Below are 10,181 nucleotides of genomic sequence, written 5' to 3' on the forward strand. Positions count from 1 at the left end.
GTTATAAAATTGCGGTTGTAGTGGTGCTTTTTGAACTTGCAATACGATTCTCTTCCTTGAGACATCTCCCATAATTGGGTACATGGATTGCGCAGTTATGGCTGGAGTTATATTGATGTGGTGTGTTTATGGGATAGTTGTGTTTAATAGTATAAGGTCATTGGACCTAGAATGGGTATTATCAGGTTTGATTACGGTATATTCGAGAGGATAATATTGAAAGTCGGCTTATAAATGATTATGGTTCTAGTTGGGGCGAGAGAGCTCCATGACTTATTGCTCTGATAAGGAGTCATGAGATTTCTGCATGTTTTTTTTATTATTAGCAGTGTACGAAGGTTTTTTTTGGAACGAGGTTTGGCTTGATATGAGGTTTTATACTAGTACGTGGTTAGTTTTGGGTAGTTACTGTAATCAGAAATAGAGTTACGAGTATGCGAGTTGTGTAGTATGTTATGTGATTATATCTGGGATTATGGTTAAGGCTGGATACAGTTTGTTCAGGATTATACTGTGTGTAGATGTGAGATTCGGGTTTTGAGAAGAATTCTGGATGTTAGAAATTTGGCTCTAAGGTTTTTGGGCTAAGGCTAAATTAATAATTTTCAGTTATGTTGTGTGGTCAGGCCTATATAGAATAGAGTGACATGATATCACCCCCGGGTACGTGTGTGGTAAGATGGAATAGTGATTTGATGGCTTGGAAACAACTCTTGGCCCGTTCGAGGACTAACGTATGTTTAAGTGGGGGAGAATGTAACGACCCGACCGGTCGTTTTGAGTATTACATCCCCCAGTTACTGCTCAATTTATGCGTTACAGTGGTTTTATGACTTACCGAATTAGTTGGTTCGGGTCCGGAAAGAATTCAGAGCGAAACGAGACACTTAGTTTCATAATTGAAAATTTAAGTTAGAAAAGTTGACCGGATGTGGACTTATGTGTAAACGACCTCGGATTTGAATTTTGATGATTCCAATAGCTCCGTATGGTGATTTTGGACTTAGGAGCGTGTCCGGAAAATTATTTGGAGGTCCGTGGTGGAATTAGGCTTGAAATGCCGAAAGTTAAAATTTTGGGAAGTTTGACCAGGGGGTTGACTTTTTGATATCGGGGTCGGAATCCGATTCTGAAAATTGGAATACCTCCATTATGTCATTTATGACTTGTGTGCAAAATTTGAGATCAAGCGGACGTGATTTGATAGGTTCCGGGGTTGTTTGTAGAAACTTGAAATTTAAAAGTTCATTAGGCTTGAATTGGGGTATGATTTGTGGTTTTAGCGTTGTTTGAGGTGATTTGAGGGTTCGACTAAGTTCGTATGATATTTTAGGACTTGATGGTATGTTTGGATGAGGTCCCGGGGGGCTCGGGTGAGTTCCGGGGGGTTAACAGATCATTTTTGGCCTTGGTGAGATTGCTGATATCTGTTGCTGCATTTTTTTTGATTTTCTCTTTTGCATTCGTGAGTGGGCCCTCGCGTTCGCGAAGAGTGTTTTCAGAGTTTGAGGTTTTGTTCTTCGCGTTCGCAAAGGGGAGGACGCGAACGCGAATGCGAAGGTATGGTATGTGTGTGCATCGCGAACGTGTGAGTGGTGTCGCATTCGCGAAGAGGAGTGAGGCTATGGAGATCCCAGGTCCTTGTTCTACGCATTCGCGAGGTGGTGGTCGCGTTCGCGATGGTATGAGCTGGTAAAGCTTCTCGTTCGCGAAGCCGTGGTCGCATTCGCGAAGGGTTAAATTTGTGGGCAGTCGAGTTGTGCTTCGCGAACGCAAGGGACCTGTCGTGTTCGCGAAGAAGAGAGGTCTGGACATAAAGTTTAAGTTCAGAAAATGGGACCATTTTTAACGAGTTGGCACTCGGATTGAGGCGATTTTTGGGATATTTTCAGAGGAAACAGCGAAGAAGTGTTCTTAACTCAATATTGGTTAAATTACCCGAATTCCTGGTTGTTAAAATCATTTAATTGGTGAATTAAGTTGGGAAAGTTTGAAAACCCTCTTGGTTAAATTTGAGGATTTGAGGGCCGAATTGTTATCGAAATTTAGTAATTCTGGTATGGTTAGACTTGTGGTGGAATGTGGGTTCATATTTTGTAACTTTTGTCGAGTTCCAAGACGTGGGCCCCACGGGCAATTTTTGGAGTTAAAATTCGGATTTTTATGGAAAAATTGTATTTTTATATGGAATTAATTCTAATATATTTTATTGACTGAAACGAATTATTTGTGACTAGATTCGAGGCATTCGAAGGCCGATTTGCGAGGCAAAGCCATAGCAGAGTAAATAATTTCACGCTGTGAGGTAAGTAACAGTTTTAAATCTGGTCCTGAGGGTATGAAACCCCGGAGTTTGTGTTATGTGATTATTTTGGAGGTGACGCACATGCTAGGTGACGGGCGTGTGGGCGTGCACCGAGGGGATTGTGACTTGGTCTGTCCTTTGGAAACTATAAAGCTCAATAGCTTGTTGATAGTTATGTGCTCTCTATGTGTTTGTGGAAACTTGACTATAAGTCATGCTAGAAACCATGAGTCAGGGTCGAATCCCACAGAGAACAATATGTTGGAGATTAGAAATATAAGAGAATTATCACTTATTATGCAATGCCAAACACTTAGAATGGTTGTTGAGAAAATATTATAGCTAAATGCGAAAATGTAAACTAACCTAGAAAGTAAGTAAAATGATCAATGGCTAGAAGTATGGATACAATGGGAATTACACTCAAGTAACGATCCAATATATTTTATAATTTTATATATATGAGCAAGTTTATTATTTATTAGCCTCGGATAATAAATCTATATTAGCTTTTCTCGAAAACTAACAAGACTTCTTAATTGAATTATCCCTAAAACTATTAGGAGATTAAGCACACACGAATATGACTATAAATAGTTCATTCCTATCCCAAGGTAGAATCTATCAAGTGAGGGTTAACGTCTCAAGTTCTTGTTAATTAATCTTTCCCAACCCCGAATTATTTTTTCCAAAATTAATCCGAAGTGAATTATTTGTCTTTGTTTTTGCACTTTGTTTCTTTTCAAACCACATAGCCCTTATTGGCATCTAGTTACCAACATGGGACCACCTTAAATATCTCTCTAATTTTCTCAAGACTCCATATATATATATATACACATATTTTTCTCACTTTTTTTTTTTTTTATATACAACTCTTTTCTTTGGAGCTTGAGTAACTTCAAATAAACAACTTTGAGGTTTATGTTTCTATGCTCAATGTAAAACCTTACCAATTTCCAACTTGACACCAACACCCCCAACTTAGGATTTTAGCCTCATTCTCAATATTCAAGGAGGGACGGGTTCAAAAGAGGGAATTATTTCACAAAAGGGTAAAGGTTTGTAATGAGGTGGCCAAAGAAACATTTAAAGGCTCAAATGGGGTAAACTAGTGATAATATTTATGCAATGGTAGGCTTGAAAGGCTAAAGAAGCTTTTTCAAAGGTCATAAAGAATGCCTAAGGTCATCCCTCCAACCAAACATAATTTACACTAGCATTGAAAGACCAACCGGGCAAGTTCTAGATGATAGAAGTAAACACAAGAATTATTTATAACAGAAACTAATACACATGGCACATGAACTAGTCAAGACAGATCAATTTCACTTCTTGCTAAAAGAATTTAGAGCAATATTGTTGCGACCAAACACACTCACGCAAGTATACGCGGTCGTCGAGTAATAAAGTGACTAAAAGTCGGATGTCGAACCCACGAGGACTTATGATTAACTATTAACTAAATTAGACTATCCTAATTATCTAAACAAGAATTAAATCTAAAAATATTTTATTCCAACTAATTAAATAAGAAAAATATAAATAATAAACTTTGAACAGAGAAAGAGCAGATTTTAATGATATCAATGTAATGAAAACGATCTAGGGTTATGGTCTATCTAACAATCCTATTGTATTCTTCAATTGAATTGACCGACTAATTTATCTAGCTTATTGGTTGACAGGGTTAATATTGCTCATAAGAATCTGTCGAGTTCTTACTCGCCTATTCAAGCTAACCTAACGCCTATATGTCTATGGAGTTAGAATCAACAAGAACGCATTTATAATTCCTGTAAATCAACCAAGCAAGGCAATTAGGTATATGTCTATCCTAACTACGAATCCGTTCCCCGATGCCCGAGTTCAAGAACTTGCCCTACTCAATCCTATATGCAATATAGAATTCCCACTTTCGAGTTCAATTCTAGATTCGTAGATAATATTCAATTGGTGATCAAGCAATTAAATAATTAAGTGCAAGATTGAATAAATAAACTAATATGATAAATCAAGAAGTCAAAATCAATATCCGAATAACAATAGTCATGAAAGAACCACAACCCTAGAACGTGAAGTTTAGCTCCACATAGACATGGTAGCCAAACAACAAATCATATAAAGAAACATAAAAATTACTAAGTTTGGTGGGAGAAAGAAGAAACTTGATGAATTCCGGCCTCCACAGCTTTTTCGTGGCTTTTTCCCTCTTCCCAATATGTTAGATAACCTAAAGGAGGCGTTTTTGGCTTATATATTGCGTACAAAAGTCGTGGGCCAAAGCTCTCCTATTCCTAGTCCAAATCGGCTTCAGGGATTGATGCTAAGGTGGATGCGACGCATCCACCTCGTCCTCCATTTCAATTTTGCCTGGGAAGGTGGATGCGACGCATCCACCTTGTCCTCTATTTCTCAGCTTTGCATGCGAGGGTGGATGCGACGCATCCACCCCTAGTTCCTCCATCTCAGCTTTGCCCAGGTGCGGATGCTATGGCGGATGCTATGGGCTGACTTCACTGCTAAGGGTGCGCGAACTGATCTTTTTCTAGATTGGATGCGACGCATCCAATCTCTCTTCCTCTACCTAGAGCTCCTTTTCTTCATATTTTTGCACTCCAAACACCCTAATTCACCACACACAACTCAATTAGTCATAAAACCAATAATTAAACCATGTTGGGCATTTTAAAGATCAAATAACATCAAGAAGCGGTTAAAACATGAGTAAAGTAACATCAACACATATCGAAATATGCCAAACATCACTACCCCACACTTAAACCTTTGTTCGTCCTCGAACAAACCATCCTATAGTAGACAAAACAAAATTAAGCTCTTATCATTCAAAGCACACTGCACCTATGACCGTGGTTATTTGCAACAATTAGGCTCTAGACTATGCATCACACACACTTCCCTTTACTTATGCCCTTCTTTAAACATATTCGAACAAAGACAACATGCTCACAACAACCCTAACCTCAAAAACCGACTCAATGTCACTATGTACTCATGGCTTGAACACCCAACATCATAGAGAAGTCTAATAACGTTACCTATCCCTCGTGAAACCATGTGCCCTCACAACAAGAACAATAGAGCGAGTTCAATCCACACATTCGAATCTCATGATCAAATATATTTTAATGACTCACATATATCAAAGAAAATTGCTCACTCTCACAAAGAAGTCACATGCATGAAATTAGTACCATAGGCTTGCCCTTAATGTAAATCTCTACTAATGTAAGCTCGCTCGATCTAAAATCAATTAGGACTTTTTCATGGTTGTAATGTGGGCTAAGGGACGGGTAGGATATATTTAAGGAATAGTGACTCACCCTCCTAAGCACTTTAATACATCACAAAATTACTTTAAGCGCAAATTCTTCAACACCACTTCAATTTCACAAACAATATCACCCCCAAAACAGTCCCTTTTTCTTTAAGCACTACTTTAATTCATACCCACTAGCAAGAACACGATAACAATTTATTCATTTATATTTTTCTTTCTTTTTTTTTTCCAGATTTTTCTCTTCTTTTTTTCTTCTTTTAATTTCTGCTAGTGGTGTATTATTTTACAAAATAAGTGCACCCTTCTTTCTTTCATTGGTTCCACTCAAAAGTCACCCCACACTTAGTCCCTTCTTACTTCTTTTAGCGCTCATCTAACAATTAAAGTGCTTTAAGAGGTAAAAGGATCAAAACAATGTCAATTAAGAATAAAAAGGGTATAGGCTTGTAATGTGGGTGCCAAATAAAAGGTCTACAGGCTCAAAAGGGTTAACTAGGGATAGATTTTATTTGTGATAAGCAATAAGCTCAAAAAGATCAAAGAAAGCCTAAAATTATTTTTCAAACCGAGCATCACCTAAAATTTCGCTTCAACTCACATACCGGGCAAGTTCTAGACACAAGTACAATACATGGACAACACAAAAAACCTCACCACACATGGCACATGACTCACTAAGGACGGTTACATTCCGACTCTCAAGTAATGCAAGTATTCACGGAGCCACGAGATATTAAGCATTAAGCGCAAAGTGAACACAAGTCAAGAAAATGAGAAATAAGCGCCACAAAACATGCTATCCATTTTAACAAGGCATCATCAATAATTTCAAATCATACAGAAGATACTACACATGCGAAAGTATAAATATGTTACTATCAAACAAGTCAAGGGCGCCTAGGTTCATCATTCTTGCTCCTTTTATTCCCTAAATTCCTAATCTACTCGGAAAGAAAAAAACTACCCGGTTCAAACTACATCCCATGGAAAAGAACCGAGGCACAAAGAAAAACCACAGGGGATTATTACTACCTAAAGAAAGCTAAAAGATATATTTTGGATTTTTGTTTAGACTTTAATCCCTCAAGAAAACTGTCTAGGAGATCAATCGTCGGGAAAAGTCCAATTTTTCTAATTTTTCATTTTTTTTTCCTTCACAAAAGCTACTACACTTAAGAATGAGTACTACAACTAAGCTAAAATAGCACAGAAACTTATCCAAACGATCTCCTCACCCCACACTTAAAATTTTGCAATGTCCTCAATGCACATTATAAATAATAAGAGGGTAAACGAGACTCCCTGGTAGGCCAAAGGCCGAAGCAATAGCGGCTCACGAGGTACTCAGACTTCCCCCAGGCATCGTCCTTTGTGTGGGCACCCCACACTTAGTCCTCACCATCTAGCTCGCTTTTGCACTCTTCTAATGGCTTTGCTTCCTATGCTCATAATCCTACAAAACAAAAATAAATACTACAAAATAATAAAAATAAAATAAAATAAAAAGTAAACAAAAATAAAAGAAAGCAGTAACGCTGGGTTGCCTCCCAACAAGCGCCTGATTTAACGTAGCGGCACGACGTGAACCACTTTTTGCCTCCACCTCGAACTTATGAATTGAGCCCCTAACATGGCATCCAGTTTGCGGCTATGCTCCAGTGGTGGGGCTACAAAGATAACCAGGCCAAGTAATAAATTTTTCACTCTACACTTCTCGGCCTTTAGATGAGGAATGTATTTTTTGCTTTTTGGCATGACAAATTCAAAAATATAGGCATCATGTTCCTCTTCCATTGACTCCTCCAAAGGCTTAGATGACTCGATTTCCATGTCATCATCCAAATACAATGTCGAAAAATGTTTAGAATGAGGACCAACACGCCCCAACTTTAGAATTGTATTACTATTTATATCCTCATATGTGCACACATTAGAGTCTTCAAATATAACATTATCTGCTACCTCGCATGGCTCTAGTGTACTTTTCTCAACATGGGCATCATCAACAGAAATATGCTCGAATGATTGGCTCTCCACTTTTAGCTCCTCAATTTGGCGTATAAGCTCCTTTTCAGCTTCTGACAACTCATTACTATTTTGTTGGGCGATAGACGCAACAACCTTTGCATTTAATTTATCTTGCAAGTCGTGAATAGTAGTGACAAATTTGTAGATCCCTTGTCCCAGTTTAGATCTTCCCTCTATAAAGTGTCTCATCCCATCAGTAAGTTCCTCATGTTGAGCTTCATATATTTCTAACTTTTCAGCCTGTTCCGCCAGCCAAGTTTGGCTCAAAATCTCCTCTTTTTTAAAAATTTTCTCTTGCTGGCACTCGCTCTCTTCATTCAATTCTTCCATATTGGCCTTCATTCTTGTGATTGCTGCCCTCATTCTTTTCATATCTTTTTTGAGTTCATCCTGTTGCTCTGCTACTTGCCTCAGAATATCCCTAATATATGCATCAGGCTCCATATCCTGCACTTCATTGCCCCTATCAAACTCAGAAATATCATTAGAAAGATCATAATAAGGGCTCAGAGAAGGATGAACAAAATTAGGACAACCATCCCAATGGCCATCTTGACCACCACACATATTACAAATATTCCACTCAAAGGATTGAGATTGTGCGCACAACTCGCTCCTGGGAACATTCTGACAATTTTTCCACCAGTGGGGTCCTCCACAATATGGACAAGGATCATCAAAATAAGAATAACCATCATTCGAACAATTTTTATTCCAAGATGCCATGCTAAAATAAATAAAAAATACTAACTAAAATAATAAAAAAAAAAACATGAATAGATAAAAAAAATGTCTAATCTAGAAAAATAGCAAATTTTTAAGTCCCCGGCAACGGCGCCAAAAACTTGTTGCGACCAAACACACTCACGCAAGTATACGCGGTCGTCGAGTAATAAAGTGACTAAAAGTCGGATGTCGAACCCACGAGGACTTATGATTAACTATTAACTAAATTAGACTATCCTAATTATCTAAACAAGAATTAAATCTAAAAATATTTTATTCCAACTAATTAAATAAGAAAAATATAAATAATAAACTTTGAACAGAGAAAGAGCAGATTTTAATGATATCAATGTAATGAAAACGATCTAGGGTTATGGTCTATCTAACAATCCTATTGTATTCTTCAATTGAATTGACCGACTAATTTATCTAGCTTATTGGTTGACAGGGTTAATATTGCTCATAAGAATCTGTCGAGTTCTTACTCGCCTATTCAAGCTAACCTAACGCCTATATGTCTATGGAGTTAGAATCAACAAGAACGCATTTATAATTCCTGTAAATCAACCAAGCAAGGCAATTAGGTATATGTCTATCCTAACTACGAATCCGTTCCCCGATGCCCGAGTTCAAGAACTTGCCCTACTCAATCCTATATGCAATATAGAATTCCCACTTTCGAGTTCAATTCTAGATTCGTAGATAATATTCAATTGGTGATCAAGCAATTAAATAATTAAGTGCAAGATTGAATAAATAAACTAATATGATAAATCAAGAAGTCAAAATCAATATCCGAATAACAATAGTCATGAAAGAACCACAACCCTAGAACGTGAAGTTTAGCTCCACATAGACATGGTAGCCAAACAACAAATCATATAAAGAAACATAAAAATTACTAAGTTTGGTGGGAGAAAGAAGAAACTTGATGAATTCCGGCCTCCACAGCTTTTTCGTGGCTTTTTCCCTCTTCCCAATATGTTAGATAACCTAAAGGAGGCGTTTTTGGCTTATATATTGCGTACAAAAGTCGTGGGCCAAAGCTCTCCTATTCCTAGTCCAAATCGGCTTCAGGGATTGATGCTAAGGTGGATGCGACGCATCCACCTCGTCCTCCATTTCAATTTTGCCTGGGAAGGTGGATGCGACGCATCCACCTTGTCCTCTATTTCTCAGCTTTGCATGCAAGGGTGGATGTGACGCATCCACCCCTAGTTCCTCCATCTCAGCTTTGCCCAGGTGCGGATGCTATGGCGGATGCTATGGGCTGACTTCACTGCTAAGGGTGCGCGAACTGATCTTTTTCTAGATTGGATGCGACGCATCCAATCTCTCTTCCTCTACCTAGAGCTCCTTTTCTTCATATTTTTGCACTCCAAACACCCTAATTCACCACACACAACTCAATTAGTCATAAAACCAATAATTAAACCATGTTGGGCATTTTAAAGATCAAATAACATCAAGAAGCGGTTAAAACATGGGTAAAGTAACATCAACACATATCGAAATATGCCAAACATCAAATATCATGCCAACTAGTGGGCAAAGAGTCACCAAATGAGCCAAAAAGTTGTCACACAAATTATTCTTCCCCATGCAACTTACTTTTTCAATTTGAAACCAAAATTCGGAGGGGTATTCTTAATTCACACTTCACATACAAGAGACTAATTTTGTTAGTACCAAATAATCCAAAAGTCTCCACATAACAAAACAAGACTAACTCCCTTAAGAAAGTCGTCACACCATCCATCATAGGGAAAAGTCACCCGGTTCAACACAAAAATATTCCTCGGGAAAGAACCGTAGCATAAA

This window comes from Nicotiana tabacum, chromosome 4, assembly GCF_000715075.1.
Source record: "Nicotiana tabacum cultivar K326 chromosome 4, ASM71507v2, whole genome shotgun sequence".
Taxonomy (NCBI): domain Eukaryota; kingdom Viridiplantae; phylum Streptophyta; class Magnoliopsida; order Solanales; family Solanaceae; genus Nicotiana; species Nicotiana tabacum.